A 17436-nucleotide genomic window follows, 5' to 3' on the forward strand; every position below is an offset into this window, starting at 1 on the left:
CAGCCATGCCCTGGTTCATTCCCCCAGGGCAATGCCTTTACCAATCAGAGTCAACCTGCCTGGTTTGAATTTAAACAAATCTTGGCAGCTAACTGTCAGTCATCCAGTTAACTGGTGCATTCTCCATGGCAATGCCTCTACCAATTGGAGTCCACTTGCCAACCAATAAGCACTCTCTTCTTATGAAGTCTAAATTGTTGTCCCCTTTACATTTGGTGTCCTTGAGTCCTGATGAGTGCAAGATGAAAAGCTTCAACATGTCTTTCATCAGGGATGCTCAAGTTCTGCACTACCGAATGACTATTAATTGTTTTTTTTAAATGCCTAAAATGAAGATTTTTTTAAAAAATTCTTTAATGGTTGGGGCCATCGCTGACAAGGCCAGCATTTATTGCCAATCCCTAACTGCCCTTGAACTGAGTGTCTTGTTAGACCATTTCAGAGGGCAGTTGAGAGTCAAGTGTTTGCCTGTAGGCCTGACCAGGTAAGGAGGGAAGGAAATCTGTCCTAAAGGACACTAGTGACCCAGATGGATTTTTATGACAATTTATGATAGCGTCATGGTCACCATTACTGAGACTAGCTTTATGTTCTCGTTTCATTAATTGATTTTTAAACTCCACCAGCTGCCATCATGGGATTTGAACCCACGTCCCCAGAGCATTAGCCTGAGCCTCTGGATTACTAGTCCAGTGACAATACCACTACGCCACTGACTTTTCCCCCTAAATCCAAAAGGTTAATCTGAGGGGTGGTGGTGGTGTGGAGAAAGACCGTCAGGGAGAATAAAAGGGTAATTTTTTTTGAGCGCAATGAAACTGATCATGCTGATGGAAGAGAATGAAGAAGTGGCAGATAACGTTTCACAGGAGTGTGGCAATGGAAATGAAAGGGTTAAATAGAAGATTTGTATTTATATAGTGCCTTTCATGACCACCAGATATCCTAAAGTGCTTTACAGCCGGTCAACTTCTTTTGAAGTGCCGTCACTGTTGTGCAGTAGCAGCCGATTTGCGCACAGCAAGATCCCACAAACAGCCATACGAGCATAGCCAGATTTATGTTTGTTTAATGATGATGTTGGAGGGATAATATTGGCCGGTAAAATTCCCCTGCTCCTTGTTGAATAGTACCATGAGACCTTATACGTTTACCAGAGCTAACAGAGGGGTCCGCCCTTTAACATTTCATCTGAACAGCGCAGCACTCCCTTGGTACCGCAATGGGGTGGCAGAATACTCGGAAAAGCAAATATAGTGGATGTTATGCACTTGGATTTTCAAAAAGGGATTGCAGAAAAGCTTGTTGAATAAATTAATGTGTTAAGATGGAGTATGACGGCAGAGGTAGAAAGTTGGCAAAGGAAAGGACTTGCGTTCTTCTCATGCCTTTCACAACCTGGGGCTCTCAAAGTGTACCACAGCCAATGAAGCACTTTCAAAGTGTATCCACTGTTGTAATACAGGCAAATCTGGCACACTGAATCCCCATAAACAACAAGGTATTAATAAAACACCTGTTCATGTTTCTCAGCACAGCCCTTAGCAATTTATTAAAATCTGGGATTTGCCAAGTGCTCTGTTCATATCCCATTATTTGCCACTACATCTAATCTATCATGGAGACTGCTGATGTAAACTTTTCATGCTGTGGTTGCACCCTTCTGACACTGCTTTGGTTGTGCCAATACTGGTAGGAAAGTGTAATTAAGGTGTGACTAGTTTACATATTCAGTTTGCATGATAAGTGTGGACTGTGAATTGAGAACTAAATTGTTATCTGTTTTCTCAGTTCGAAATATCCCCTGGCCCATCATAGCCTTAACTATTCACGTGCAATGCAATAGAAGGTTTTTTGAGCTGTAATTACTCTTGCTTTCTCGAAGTAATTTTTACACACTTAACTAGCTGTTTATCAGATCTACTTGGTTCAAAACAGAATTATACAAACTCGAAATGTTAACCCTGTTTCTCTCTCCACAGATGCTGCCAGACCTGTTGGGTTTTTCCAGCATTTTCTGCTTTTATTTCAGATTCCCAGCATCTACACTATTTAGCTTTTATCCTTCTTTCTTTCTTGAGGTAGACCGGGAGAATTCCTTGCTGTTCAAATAGTGGAGACAGACAAGGCCTTTATTTAGTGTCTCACCTGAGGTAAATGCGACACACTCTCTCTCCGATGCACTGGCATCTCGGTCTAAATTGAGCTGGAGCATGTTTTGTACTAATAACATCCTGAAAGCAGCAAGTATGTCACTGAAACAAGCCAAGAAGCTCCATAAGTGGAGTGCCTTTGTGCTGGTGTGCGTGCCAACTGTGAAGTGTGGCCTGATCAAGATGTCGAGCCATTCAAGAGCTTGTCACTTTTTTTTTACACAGCTGTTTAGGCTATCAGGTAAGATGTGCATTGCAAAGTACAGAGCTGTTATTGGCTCCTGTTGTGTACCCTCGAGTAGCAGGGATTGATATTCCTCTGGGCTACTTGTCTCCATGGAAATTAATTGAGGTATCTCCAGGTTACATGTTCTGTTTCATTTGAGAAACAAAGCAGAAAAATAACATACTTGTAGACTTAATCTTTAGGAGTTTAAATCTGTTCGCTTTTTTAAAAATGAGGGGGGCGGGGTAGGGAAATTCAGGATCCTTATTGCAGGAGTGTTGTACTCCCACCCCCAAAACTTGATTTGACCATCACCCAGTGTCTGAGGTTCCCAGAAACTAACTTTTGCAAATTCCCCTCTATCTAGGGAAGAAAGGGCAATCAGGAGATTTGACCTATTCCCCTCTCTCTCTCTCTCTCTCCAGGTCCCATGCCCAAAGAGGGCGTTAGCAATCATGGACCTCCATGTTAATTTTGCGCTAGAGACATGGATCATCTTCGTTATTGGTACATTCATCCAGTTTGTGAGGCACTTTAAAAAGTCATTCTTTGTCTATCCTGACCTCTCTTACCATCGGTCTTTCCAATTGATCTTTCCCACCACATCAGACCTTCTAAATCAAGAATCCTTATTATGTGTCCAAGAAATTCCAACTATCTCTTCCTGAACTTGGTTGGCAGAGTTCTTCTGGTCTCAGATTTTACTAGCACTGCTTCACTGGTGGTGTGACTTGTCCAAGATATCTTCATTATTTGCCTCAAAAACCGTAAGTCTGCAGCTTCAATTCTTCTCTGCATTGCTTCACTGATTGTCCCAACACTCAATTTTATATGTCAAAATTGGTGTGATGTTGCATTCCAGGATTCTCAGCTTTGTTTTCATGGCTAATTTTGAGCTGATCATAATTTTTTTTATTTTCTAAAATGCATCTTTGACCATTCCAATCCTTCATCTTATTTCTTGGTCACACTTTCCATCCGATGTTAACATATGTCCTGGGTAACAAAATTAGTATACTTGTGTGACCTTTTCATTCTTCACTGTGATCTCACATCCTGGTATGATTTTCTTTGAGTGATTTTCTTTTTTTTTTCCAATTTATGCTCAGCCCTTTCTCCTCACTTTTTCACTCACTACCCTTTCCCAAATCTTTTGCAGTTTCTCTTCTGAGTCAGCGATGAGAACAGTGTCATCAGTGTATCTTTTATATTATTAAAGTTGGAACCTCCAACTAATAACCCAGGAAGGTCTTCAATCTCTCGAAGAATATTTTCACTATATAAATTGAATAAATCTGGGGAGAAAATACTGTACCCACCAACCCCACCTCACCCCAACCCTTGTTTTAATCTTCACAAAATCGATTAGATCATTCTTAACTTTTATGAAGATTTCGCATTATTCTCAGATCCTTGTCTTCAAGGGCAAGAGGCTCTAACAAGCTCATCAGTTCTCCATGTTTCACCTTACCAAATGCCTTACTATAATCAATAAAACACACAATTACATCTTTTTTCATTTCCATAGCTCTTTCTGATATCATGTGCACCATAAAGATAGCATTTCTCATTCCTCTATCTTCTACAACATCACATTAAAGATCTGAAATTTCTGGCTTTAACTTGTTCCTGGCCCTTTTCATCAGTACTCGAAGAAGGATCTTAGTAATGTGACTCATCAGGCTAATAGTGCGACGTAGTTCACATTCAGTTGCTTTGGTTTGATTTGATAGTAATGTCAGGAGAAAGGGACGAAGATATCCCTCAGATGCTGTCTACTGAAGCCAGCCTGTATATGGGCAGTAAAAGCTTTCAAAGGTTTTTGAGTAAATTGTTGCCTCATGTTACCATAGAGGGTTGGCTAGCTCAGTTGGCTAGATGGCTCACGTGTAGTTTAGAATAACAGCGTGGGTTCAATTCTCATTCTAGCTGAGGTAGATTGTGCCCTTCCGCCACTGACGAAAACTGCTAAGAAAATGGCTTGGGATGAAACATCAGATAATGAGCTGCCCTTTGGGCAGAGCACAAATGAATGAATGCAGGACTTTAATAAGGAGACCTTGCCTTTGATAGAATTGGGAGCAGAGCACTAAGTGACAGCAGTGCAGGTTACAAAACCATCTGTTACAGTGTTTTATAGTTTAAAATGCTGCTGGTCAGTATAATACTTGGAAACATTTAATGGTACAGCTGTATAATCACTGGAGGCTCCCGCAATAACTTGGGTACATGCATTCCAGATTCGGTCCAAGTGAGATTGCTAGGATCAGATGATGCAGCGTCAGGAGTTTGACCTTTGGTATATTTATAACTTTTATTCCTTTCTTTTCCCCTGTGTGGGCATCCTCTTTCCATACCCCACCAACCCCCCCCTTCCTGCCGCACGCATCCATGTGCACCCTGCACACACCGCCACATGCACACACCTTCCCTTCATTATATTTTGCTACCTGTACCAAATTGCAAGCGGGAATTAGGGAACTGATGCTGTTGAGAAGAGGGCAATGGGAGATATGGGCATCAGTAATACGCAGGTGGCCATTGCTTAACGGAGTCCAAATTCCAAATCCTCATTGTTCCTGTGGACTGCTGAGATGGTGCCTGGCTAGGAAAATGATAATGATCTAATTGGATCAAACGTTTCTAACAATGTTTCCATCCTTCTGATATTGTGTCACAAAAGTTTTAGTATTTTCCACAGTGCTTTAGAACATGGCTTTTCCAGTGTGCCACACTGTGTATGCCTTCCAACTTGAACTGAGTTAAACTGCAAAGGGTTAATCATTGGACTGTCATCTTGATGTAGTGCAAAGTTCAAACTGTTTGTGATGGCAAACTGCTCTGTGGAATTAATCACTGCCAGGCAATTATTCTGTTTACTTGCTCAACTTTCACTTTTAACTCATTAGCTGTGGGCATGGCCAAGGTTAACCCATAATTATGAGATCCTTGGTCAGCATATAAACAGAGGCAAGCATGTAGCCCTCACCACTACACACAAACAAGCTGAATTTTAGTATAACTCTGGTTTTGTACTCGTGCCAATGCTCAGTTGTTGGTGTCATAACGGTCATATAATACCGAAGGAACAATTTAAACTATTAGGACATGCCGATATCTTTCGAAGCTTACTCTTTCTTTTTAACTTGCTGATTATTCTCTCCTCATTCTGCTCTTTTCTTTCATCCATTGCTGCTTCCCCCATCCATGGCTGAGAAGTGTGCCAATTCTAGTAATTGTATCTTTGTGCACATCAATTTTTTCCCCAAAGGGAAAAGTTAGGGAAGTGTTGTAAGGATTAGCAGCCCAGTTTAACAAACCATTTAACCGCAACATAAGTATATCTTTTTATATGGTCAACAAGTCCCAGATGGGGACTGGAACCCAGAGTTTCTGGCTCAGGTAGGGGTGCCATCGAATGAAGCTCACTTGTGTTTAGCAGAAGTCAGCTGGTGAAAGAGACTAACCTACTAGATATAGAATGTCATAGCCCACCAGAAGGCCATTCAGCCCTCCATGCCTGTGCCAGGTCTTTTGCAAGAGCCATCCAATAAGTTCTGGTCCATTCCCTTTTGTCTGTAGCCTGGCAATTCTCCGTCCTTTTCAGTTCCCTTTTGAAAGTTGCTATGGAATCTGCTTCCAGCTCGCTTTTCAGACAGTGCAATCCAGATCACAATACATTGTATAGAAACAAATCCTCAAATTCTGCTGGTTCTTTTGTCGGTTATCTTTAATTCTGCGTTTCTAACGATTGGTTACTGACCATCCTATCTACTCCATCAAAATCTTTCTTAATGTTTAGATCCTGACTCAGTCTCTGATGACAAGGTTGCTCATTTCCAACATGACTAGAAGAGGTTTAGACAATTGACATCACCAGGATGATCATGGAGACCATGAAATAGCTGCTTCCATCTTCGTCCAGTTGCCTACTCCTCCTATTGGATCATTTTATATCTACAATCTTAGCTTTATTACTTACACATCACCCTTTCCTAGTTAAAGATCCTGATCTTCTGCTGTGCAAGCACACTTATCATGTTCACCTTAATATTTTTACTGCAGCACGCCCATATCACAAGTAGGCCAATCCTTATTTGCATCAGTGGCCCCTCTGTTCACTTCTGGGCTGATATCCAAATTCTTTCTCTGTATTGTATGCTCCAAAAGCCTCAAGCATCTCCTGCTGATAGGAATCCAACTTGAGCTCATCCGGAAAATTTGATGCATTCTCCTTTTCACATCCTATCTGAGCGAGTTTTTGTGTTGAGGACCTTCTAGTAATTTGGCTGTATTCCTCTTGCTCATGTGCAGCGCCAGATTTGGTGTTGTGAAGTTAATATATCACAGGCTGCACCAAATCCTGTTTATAATCTCTGTAGAGAGCAAAAACTTTTAAAAAGAAACTCAAACTTCCAGTTAATAGCTGAACAGATGACATAACAAGATTTCACGTCTTAAGACATTTACTGCAACAAACAGACTAAAAGCACTATTGACTAAACACTTGTTGTAGGAAATTTATACATTAAACTACAGAACAGAACTTTCCCCTTTTACTTTTAACACAACTGAGAAACACACTTTTCACTGTCTCATAAGTAGTCATTTGATTTTCCTGGACCCAGTCCAGTGTTTCTTGGCTCCTGAGGTTTACTTACGTTTCATTCCTTTCCCAACTTGGTCATTTTTAATCCCAGAACTATCTTTCACGGTTTTTCCCTGGCAACTCTCCCTCTCGTACAAGCTAAGTGAATCTTCCAGCTTCTAACTTGGGAAGTAAATGAACAGTTTAAAGCACAATTGTTTATAACCTGACATCCTCAATATTTTTCCGGGACTTTGGAGACTCTCAGCCTATCCACTGTTAGCACATAGGCTGCTGCCATTGCCTGCCAAGTGTAAACAGTTTGCACCTTCTTCCCAGTAAAACAACCTGAGTCCCCATTTAATCTCCAACAATCACACCCCTAGGGTTACTGTCAGAACAGGTCGCATGACTCCCTTTATTTTACCTTAAAGGTAATCTCAAAACACAACCATCTTTATAAATCTCAGAATTGTAACACTTGCCATGGGTGGTTACTGCATTATTAGTCAGGAGAACGGAGTCTAGATGGATGCTGAGATCAACACCAGTACCCTTCAGTAAAATGCTTTAATATAACAACATAATTTAACATATCAGTTGAGATCAGTCAACCCAGCCCAGATCAGGAATCGAACCTGTAACTTTCCGGGGCTATGATTAGCTGCCCTGACCCCCTCCCCCCAAGTGATTAGCAATATTTTCAGAAATCAAACCCCTATTTAAATACTAAGAGAAAGTAAAGTAAAGTACTGCAGATGGTGGAAATCTGAAATCAAAATGGAAAATGCTGGAAAAAGTCAGGCCTGACAGCACCTGTGGAGAGAGAAACAGAGTTAACGTTTCGAGTCTGTAAGACTCTTCAGAACCGAATCATATGGATTTGAAACGTTAACTCTGTTTCTTGCTCCACAGATGCTGTCAGGCCTGACTTTTTCTAGCATTTTCTATTTTTATTTCCTAATTTAAAGGCATTGACTCTTGCCTTTTTTATGTTAGCTCCTACCAAGTGTAGATATTTTACCTTTTCCTTCCTGCCCCCCTTGCCACGTAAGCTCTTATGCCTCTTGCAGCCATTGCCTCCTCCTTGACACATTCCACTCATCTGAAGCGCAGTATCACATGCAAGGCTGGTGGAGAAGGTGCGGGGCTCTGATATTTACATCAAGGATGTTAGTGCTAAAGCGATACCATCATAGGAGAATGGGTTACAATCAGAGGAAACCGTCTTTGTCTGGATCCTGTCAATGAGGGAAGACAAACTAACCACGTCCTCATAGATTGTCTATTCGAATCAGGGGAACTGGTTCGGTTTCTCAGATTGGATTTTCTGGCTTGTGATAGCCGCACTAACAGCTGCAAGTAATATTTGTTTTAAATTCTTAGTAATAAATATTAACGTGTTAGATTGTAATTTCTGGAATTTTCAGGAATGTGAACACTTTTTTTAAATTCCCTTTCCCTGAAGTTTGTGCCCGAAAATGATTTCTTAATACTCTGCAAATAGCCTGTCCATGCTCCTATGTTCAATCCTCCTCTGGACATTGGCTCCAGGTTTTTCCTCCCTGGTACCAATACTTCACTCCACATTCTTGCTGCTCCCGGTGTCCTCACTGTGCTGAGCGCCCTGGTGCAGATCCACTTTCTCTCACCCTTGGCTATAATGAGTGATCAATCACCTTGGCACAGCAACAGAAAAATCACCGAGGACAATTGGCTGGGCTCTGTTAGATGAGCTTCCAGCCATTGGGTCAATAGGATCTAATAGAGAGAAATATCTTAGAGTGTCTTTCATAACCATGGGATATATTATTTGCCTTTGAGAGGATGTTAGGCCAATTTGCAACAGAAAATAGCCGAGTCATACGGATTTGAAACATTAACTCTGTTTCTCTCTGCACAGATGCTGTCAGACCTGCTGAGGTTTTCCAGCATTTTCCATTTTAATTTCAGATTTCCAGCGTTCACAATATTTTGCTTTTGCTTGGTGTTTAAATAAGAGTTTGATTTCTGAAAATATTCCCAATAGCTCTGGGGTAGAGGCAGGAAGAGAAGGGGGTTGGTGTGGGGTGGGGGGGGTGGTGTGGAGGCAGGAAGAGAAGGGGGGTTGGAGGTCAAGGCAGCAAATCACAGCCTTGGAAAGTCGCAGGTTCGATTCCTGATCTGAGCTGGGTTGACTGATCTCGACTGGAGCATTAAATTTATCTCTATCTTTCACTCGGCATTTCTGCAGCACATTCAGTCTCCTTGCTACCCTGCCACCTTTGCTTGCTTCTAAAGCTTGTGTATTTTCTTTTCTCTCTCTCCTATAACATGCTGTTTGTTTCTTGTTGCATCTGTGAGCCATTTTCAGCTGTATTCCTTTGTTGCTGTACCGGAACCTGAACATTCCAGGGAGTGTTGGGATCTGACAGCTTCCTGCTAGTTACTCCCTCCTTGACCCATTGCCCTGTCCGGATACAGCAAGTGCAGTGGTCGGTTATGCTACTAGACCTGCCCTGTACCAGAGTGCAAGTGCAGAGGAAATTTGTGGTCTTAATGACTTTTTCCAGTTGACAGAGGTGAGGGGGAGGGGAATACAAAATGGAACGCTTACAATCTGATCTCCTCGATTGAAATAATTTGAACTGGTATTTCCAATCCCAGTAAAATTCAGTAATGCCGGCACCAGTAATACTGGGGGTTCCACTTTAAGGTGTACAAGACCAGTTGGGACATTTTTATTTCCATGTTTTTTGCTGGTTTTTGCTACTGTAAAAGTGCCATTTGTAAAGCCTTCTCTGGGATTGAGGCTGTTTAAATGGTCAGCTAACAGAATCTCCTCTGCAGTAGGGCAGAGTTCCGTGCACTGATTTGAGATGCTCTCTGCTGGACTGTGTGTACAGAGAGGAACCACACCGCTGATCCCTAATGACAGCAGATTGAGTTACATGGGAAGACTGGAGGTCGGTTAGTTTTAAACCGGGATGACTGTGCAGGACCTTTTAACTGAGGGGAGATATTAAGTGGTGTCGAAAAGGTAAAGCCAGCACTGCGATTTTCAAGGCAACCAAATAGGACAAGGGGCCAAAAGTTCAAACTGGCAAAAAGCAAAGCTCGGGACTGATGTCACGGAGAATTTCTTCACACGATCTAACCCACGCTTGGAAATAAAAACCTTTTGACTTGCTCAATAGCTAGCTGGATGCACTGATGGTTTGGGGGTTGGCTGTGGGCTTTCTCTTCTGTGGTTCCACGTGCTAAGCTGATTGGGATGGCCTCTCTCATCTATACTTATCTCCCTCTTGTAACCTCTTCAGTCTGATCTTTCCTGGTGAGCTGTACCATCAAGAATCATCCAGTTGTTCCTCCTAGATTTGTGGTGGAGGTGCTCGCATACTGGTATTGTCACTGGATTAGTAATCCAGAGACCCAGGATAATGTTTTGGGTTTGCATTTCACCACAGTCTGGAATTAAAGGCCTAACGATGACCATAAAACCATTGTCGATTGTTGTAAAAACCCGCCTGGTTCAATAACGCCGTCCTTATCTGGTCTAGCCGACATGAGACTCCAGATTCACAGGACCCTTAACTGCCCTTTGAAATGCCCTAGCAAACAACTCAGTTTCTTGAGGGCAATAAATGCTGGCCTAGCCAGTGACGCCCATGTCTCGTGAATGAATTAAAAAAATTTAGTGCTGCTGCCAGACTGTGTGTGGCGGAGAATGAGGTCCAGTCGATTTTGGTTCACGGTCTATCAAGATAAAAGTAAATTAAAACAATGCAGTGTTGCTGTGGGTTAGGGTTTTGTTGCTGTGCTGAATTGTGGGAGGATGTTGCTGTATAACATAGTGGAGCTAGAGAATAAATTTATACATGCGGCAGACCTGTTCTAACAACTGACTGTCCGTAATCACACCCTCACCCGGAATTTATAAAGATTAATAGCTACATGAAAGTGGACCTTGGAGGCTTTTTATGTAATAAAAGAGCAAGTCAGTGGCATTTTTGAGGGAAAAGATTTGCATTTAGACAGTTCCTTTCAGGATGCCTCAAAAGTGCTTTCCAGCCAGCAAGTTTTCTTTACAGTGAATACACTTTTCAAAACAAAAACTCAGCATCTAATTTGTGCACAGCAAACTCCCATGAGGACAAGACTGAGAGTGTGCACCTCATCCATCCCCATATGTCAGAGTGCTACGCTGATGCACCAAACTAAGGTCACACTAGAGTTGCCACCCCTCCTGGAATTATAATCTCTAATCTCCAGGGCATCGCTGTGACCAAACTGTGGGGTGGGGGGAGCAAAAAGTGATCTTGCCAATAAAATATTATTTTTTAAAAATTGAATACTCATACTCACTTTTCCAGAGCTCCTCATCCAATTCAGTGTGACGGGGTGTCAGAGCCTATCCCGATGAGCAATGGGTACTAGGCAGTGTACACTCAGGGCGGGGATACCAGTCCATCACAGGGCACACTCACACATACACAAGTGCACACAGACATACACGCTGAGGGGAAATTTACTGTAGCTAATCTACCTCATCAGCGCGTCTTTGGTGGGAGGAAACCAGCACACCTGGCGAAAACCCACACAGACACGGGGAGAACATGCAAACTCCACACAGACAGACAGCTGAGGTCAGGATCAAACCCAGATCCCTGGGACTATGAGGCAGCAGCGCTAACCACTGCACCACTGTGCTGCCCTTAAATTGAAAACTTCTGTACAAATATCAAAAGACTGTTAGATAATTCTGAACTGTTAGTGAGCCGGGTAATGTGGTGTGGCTCAGGAGGGATCGTTCTCATCTGAGTCAGACAGTTGTGGGTTCAAGTCGCACTCAGAGACTTGAGCACGAAAATCAAGGCTGACTACTCCAATGCAGTATTGAGGGAGTGCTGCACTGTCAGAGGTAGCACCTTTTTGTTGAGACGCCAGACTGAGGCCTCATCTGCCCCCTCAGGTGGATGTAAAAGATTCTATGGCACTGTTTTGAAGAAGAGCCAGGTGAGTTATCCCTCGAGTAACATCACTGAAACAGATTATCTGTCTCATGATCAGAGGAAACATCAGATTATCTGGTCATTATTATGTTGGTGGTGGGAGCTTGCTGTGTGTAAATTGGCTTCCACATTACAACAGTGACTACGCTTCAAAATTGCATTATCAGTTGCAAAATGCTTTGGGATGTCCTGAGGTTGTGAAAGGTGCTATATAAATGCAAGTTTTTCTATTCTTGTGGAAAGGTGCTCCATGAGGATGGACATGTTAGATGACCAACAGCTGGAGTGTGGTGGTGGAGCAGTTGGAGGTCCAGTGATGAAGCCTCCAGAAAAATGTCCAACCAGAGTTGGCAACCCTAGGTTACGCCTATTCTGCAAGGCAGAGCAAGAAAATCTGGTCAGAAGCTGAGGCTGTCCTCGTGTACTCCCACTGGCTAGCAAATGAGCAACATTGTCCTGGGGGCAGCCCATGAGGTGAGAGGCCAGTGTTACAATCCATGTGGAGGTGTTGTGGTCTCTTACAGCCTGCTGCCACCATGTATGTTGAGGGTCCCAATGCAGACCTCAAGGGATCTGTCTCTGTGCTATCTATGCTATGCAAGATACTGAGACTGACTAGGGTTCTGGTTGAATACAATTACATGAAGTTTATTATGAGCAACAACTATATACAGCTCTGCACAGGCCTTGATCTAGCCTGGGTCCTAACAGTTGCATATAGTCAAGTAAAGCTTAGTCCTGACTCATGAGATATACATGAAGTCTTACTGCTAGAGAGTCACAGACAGTAGTGAACATCTGCAGTGGAGATCACAGGCAATAGTAAACATCTAAAATGGAGGCTGTACCTTTTATGCTCCAGCCTTAGACATGGTGATATCAGAGTGATGTCTCTATGCAGCTTCTTAAAGGTACATGTCACAATGCAGGGAACCAAAAGCCAAAAAAACCAAGTGATTTCTGCAGAGGTTTGAACCTCTTAAACCGTCTGGAGAGTCTTTTGTTTCTGGCTGCATCAAGTCGCACTGATTCCAATGTTTGATACTATTACTTGCAGGAATTCTGTGCGAGCTTGCCAGTGTCTGCCTGTCCATGTTTGTTGCTTTTAAACATCCTACGTTTTCTTATCTTTCCAAAGGAGGCCAGTTGGAGTGGATTTCTGGCCTCCTGTCAGCAACAGCTGGGACCCTGTAATATTAGCAGCAGGTCCAGCTCTACACAGTGAGAGACAAGTCAGATACAACTGAGGGAATGATGTCAGAGGCATTTTAAGGCCTTCCAAAGATTTAGTAGGGTAGTTACAAAAAAAAAACTTCCTCTGGATGAAAAATGGATAATAAGGGCGGGGGTAGGGGCATGATCTCAAAATAGAGATAGGTCAGTCAGGACGGAAATCAAAAAGTACTCCCCACGTGTCTCCCCCCCCAACCACACAATGGGTTAAGTGGGGTGGAGGAGGGAGTTGCACAGTCGAAATTTTGTTCTTTTTCTCCTAAAAAGCTGTTTGTGCTGGGGAATAATTAGAGTTTCAAAGAATAAGATCAATTAAGTTTTTATTTGATAAGGCTTTTAAGGGATACACAGCAATGGTGAGTAAATGGAATTGAGGTATAAATCAGCCATGTTTGAAAATTGGAACAGGCCCAAAGGGCTGAATGGCCTACTGCTGTTAGTTCTCGTGACTTGAGATTGGGGATTAAAAGTACAGCAGCTGTAATCATTTTTAATTGAAGCAGCTCCTATTTATTCAAACAATGATGCTTTAAAATAATCCCATTTTAAACGATGCTGAAAATGAAGAACCCTGGTCCAACCAGTGGGAGTCATTCTTTTCCCCCCTTTAGCTAACACACAGAATGGGATATTCAGAGACTAGTCCCTAGAGTTTAGAATAATGAGAGGTGATCTCCATTGAAGCATACAAAATTCTTACTGGGCTTGACAGGGTAGAATGCAGGAATAAAAACAAAAAAACTGCGGATGCTGGAAATCCAAAACAAAAACAGAATTACCTGGAAAAACTCAGCAGGTCTGGCAGCATCGGCGGAGAAGAAAAGAGTTGACGTTTCGAGTCCTCATGACCCTTCGACAGAACTTGAGTTCGAGTCCAAGAAAGAGTTGAAATATAAGCTGGTTTAAGGTGTGTGTGTGGGGGCGGAGAGACAGAGAGACAGAGAGGTGGAGGTGGGGGGGGTGTGGTTGTAGGGACAAACAAGCAGTGATAGAAGCAGATCATCAAAAGATGTCAACGACAATAGTACAATAGAACACATAGGTGTTAAAGTTAAAGTTGGTGATATTATCTAAACGAATGGTGATAGAAGCAGATATGCAGGAAGGATGTTTCCCCTGGCTGTGGGGGTCTAGAACCAGGTGACTCAAATCTCAGAATAAGAGGCCATTTAGGACTGAGATGAAGAAAAATTTCTTCACTTAAGAGGGTGGTGAACCTTTGGAATTCTCTGTCCCAGATGGCTGTGGAGACTTGGTCGTTGAGTATATTCAAGACTGAGATCAATAGTTTCTAGATATTAAAGATTGCAAGGGATAGTGCAGGAAAACGAGGTTGAGGTAAAATATCAGCCATGACGTAGTTGAATGGTGGAGCAGGCTTAGGACTGAATAGCCAATGTTCCTATGGCTCTCCATTAGGGAATATTAAAAATAAAACCAACTTTTTTATATTTGACCATACAAGGCTAGCTGAGCAATATGCTACAGATTCCTCAATTTGTATCCCAGTCTTCCTTTTGGAGGCTTAGATGGCAATTTTCAGTAAAACCTGGCTACTTGCAGATTCAACTGACTGAAATAAGCTAACACGTTCAAAGGAAACCATTTTAAATGTAGCATGTGGCTCCCTGCAGCAACCATTTGTATCTTTTTAAAATTAAAGTTAGACTGACAATGTATTAGACCAGCTAGCAACAGATGATTTAAAAGTACAATCTTCAGTTGTAATTGAAGATTTAAAAAAAAAAAGTTTTAAAAGGCTTTGAAATGCATAACACTAATTCCTCAACGAAGTTTTTGTGAGAAAGAGGTGTGTACATCACATTAGAATAGCTTGCAACCACATGGCCTTGGGTTATCTGCAATTAAGAAGGATATATAATAAATAAAGATTTATGTCAAATAGCACAGATCTCGGATAAAAGAAAAATCTTTCAGGAGATACAACCTTAAGCAAAGTGTAAGATGAATCAACGTACACACAGACACCAACAGACACACACACACAGACATTATGTATATGACTGGAATCCTGACTTTAAGAATTAACACCAAAAAGCCTAAGGCACTTCCAGAAGAATATGCTGTCAACAAGAATTTTTTTTCATTCAGAGGAATATAAATTCTTTTGATAAGTAACAGCTTGGACTGCCAAGCTCTAGGTCAAAAATAAAGCCCACTGTCCCTAATCTGATCACGATTAGTAAATAAGAAACTATCGTCTTCTGTAAGCAGTCCCCTTGAACCAAGGTGTTATCTTTAAATTATGCAATTTAAAACCAATCTAATTACCCTAATAGCCAGAACAAACCAATGAGTTAAAAGTTATGTGGCCTGCTGGGATATAATGTCCGGTGAAGAGAATAAAAGCAAGGTCTCGAGTCAAAGAAGTTCTGTTCAAGTGAAGAAGAGATAGCAAGAAGGTTACGCTTTTGTGGCTTGATCACCCACCAGAAGTCGTAAAATCTGTTAGATTTGATTAGGTATCCTTTTTGTACTTTTGAGTTATTTATTTAGAATTTTTCCAGTTCAGATAGAAGATAGAGAATTAATTTTCATTACAGGCGCATTCTGTGTATTAAGAGGGCTTATTTGCACAATCACATGAATGCTTATACTTTTGGACGTAAGTAATTCTGTATTGATTAATATTCTTATTGAATAAACTATTTTAGAATTTACCATCTGAAGAATGTTGTCCTCCTGTCTTGTAGGTCTGAATGAAATGACAGTTGCCGTGGTCCCAGAGGACCACAGGCTGCTCTCTCATTAGAGAGATGACTGGTGGTGAGTTTAACCTGAGGGTCACCACACCTCAGGCGAGCTTGAGAAGGCGGGGCTTTCATGGATGACCTCAGCCATAATGGGAATTGAACCCACTCTGTTGGTGTCACTCTGCATCACAAACCAGCCATCCAGCCAACTGAGCCAGGCCTAAACAGTTAAACAAATCACTAAGTTAATTGAGCTTTATATTTGAATGCACCATTAAAATTCCTACCTTAAATTCTTAGAAATTGCCACAGGATGGTACATCATGGCTCTTCCATATTCCCTGTGCAAAATGTGGCTCCAGTGAGCTAAAGGCTGTGATGATAATTATGTGCTTTACTTTGACTCATTCCAGACTCTACTTCCAGCTGAAGGAAGTTTAGAGTCATTACAATACAGGAGGAGGCCATTAGCCCATCAGGTTCCTGTCATATCTCAGTAGAGCACTCCTGTCAGTCCCACTGCCCCACTCTATCCCGGTAGCCCCGTAAGTTTACTTCCTTCAAGTGCCCATCCAATTTCCGTTTGAAATCATTGATCACCTCCGCTTCCACCACCCTTATAAGTTCCAGGTCATTGCCAGTCGCTGCTTAAAAAATTCTTCCTAACATCCCTCCTGCATCTCTTGCCCAAAACCTTAAATCTGTGACCCCTAGTCCTTGTATTATCAGTTAATGGAACAGCTTTTCTTTGTCCATTTTATCTAAACCCGCCATAATCTTTGCACCTCTACCAAACCTTCCCATGATCTCCTTCACTCCAAGGAGAACAGCCCTAGCTTCTCCAACCTAACCTTGAGCCTAAAATCCCTGCTCCCCAGAACCATTCTTGCAAATCTCCTCTGCACCTTCTAAGAGATAGGAGGATCTCCCAAAGCAGGTGGGGGATTAAGTGTGGGGTGGTCCACTGTGGGGCTGCTTTCATTCAAGCTTGAGAATTTTATGGGGTGATTTAGTAGAAAATTAAAATTTAGAAGGGCTGGAATAGATTAAATAGAAACTGACTTCTGAGTTATTGAAAGGTCTAGAATGGGGGGGTTGCGGTTGTGTGGATAAAAGATTAAATGTAAGACGTAGGATAATGAGCAGGAGGGTTTTTTACTTGAATGTGAAGCAGTGGCAAGTACGAGCAGAGTTCGTACTTGAAGCAAAGACCATGTGAGCATTTAAGAATGGGTTATAAAGGAGGACAAAGGGATATGGGATCAGGGTGGACACGTTTCGGACTTCTGAATGCAGAGGACAGATATATAAATATCAAAACAAAAACAGAATTACCTGGAAAAACTCAGCAGGTCTGGCAGCATCAGCGGAGAAGAAAAGAGTTGACGTTTCGAGTCCTCATGACCCTTCGACAGAACTTGAGTTCGAGTCCAAGAAAGAGTTGAAATATAAGCTGGTTTAAGGTGTGTGTGGGGGGGGCAGAGAGAGAGAGAGGTGGAGTGGGGGTGTGGTTGTAGGGACAAACAAGCAG

At 42.1% G+C, this 17436-nt stretch overlaps 1 protein-coding gene across 3 annotated transcripts in view; it reads left to right on the forward strand.

The window, feature by feature from the left end:
- The window catches only part of LOC121288335 (endothelin-converting enzyme 1-like), a 340217-nt gene that overhangs the window by 121854 nt on the left and 200927 nt on the right, over positions 1-17436 (forward strand). Inside the window, exon 1 of one of the 3 annotated variants that reach the window (XM_041206889.1) lies at positions 3128-3146. The exons of the other annotated variants lie outside the window; for them this stretch is intronic. The gene's annotated coding sequence lies outside the window, so the exon portion shown is untranslated. Of the gene's footprint in view, positions 1-3127; positions 3147-17436 lie in introns of those variants that run through there. 3 annotated transcript variants of the gene reach the window in all.

This window comes from Carcharodon carcharias, chromosome 15 (genome assembly GCF_017639515.1).
Source record: "Carcharodon carcharias isolate sCarCar2 chromosome 15, sCarCar2.pri, whole genome shotgun sequence".
Taxonomy (NCBI): Eukaryota; Metazoa; Chordata; class Chondrichthyes; order Lamniformes; family Lamnidae; genus Carcharodon; species Carcharodon carcharias.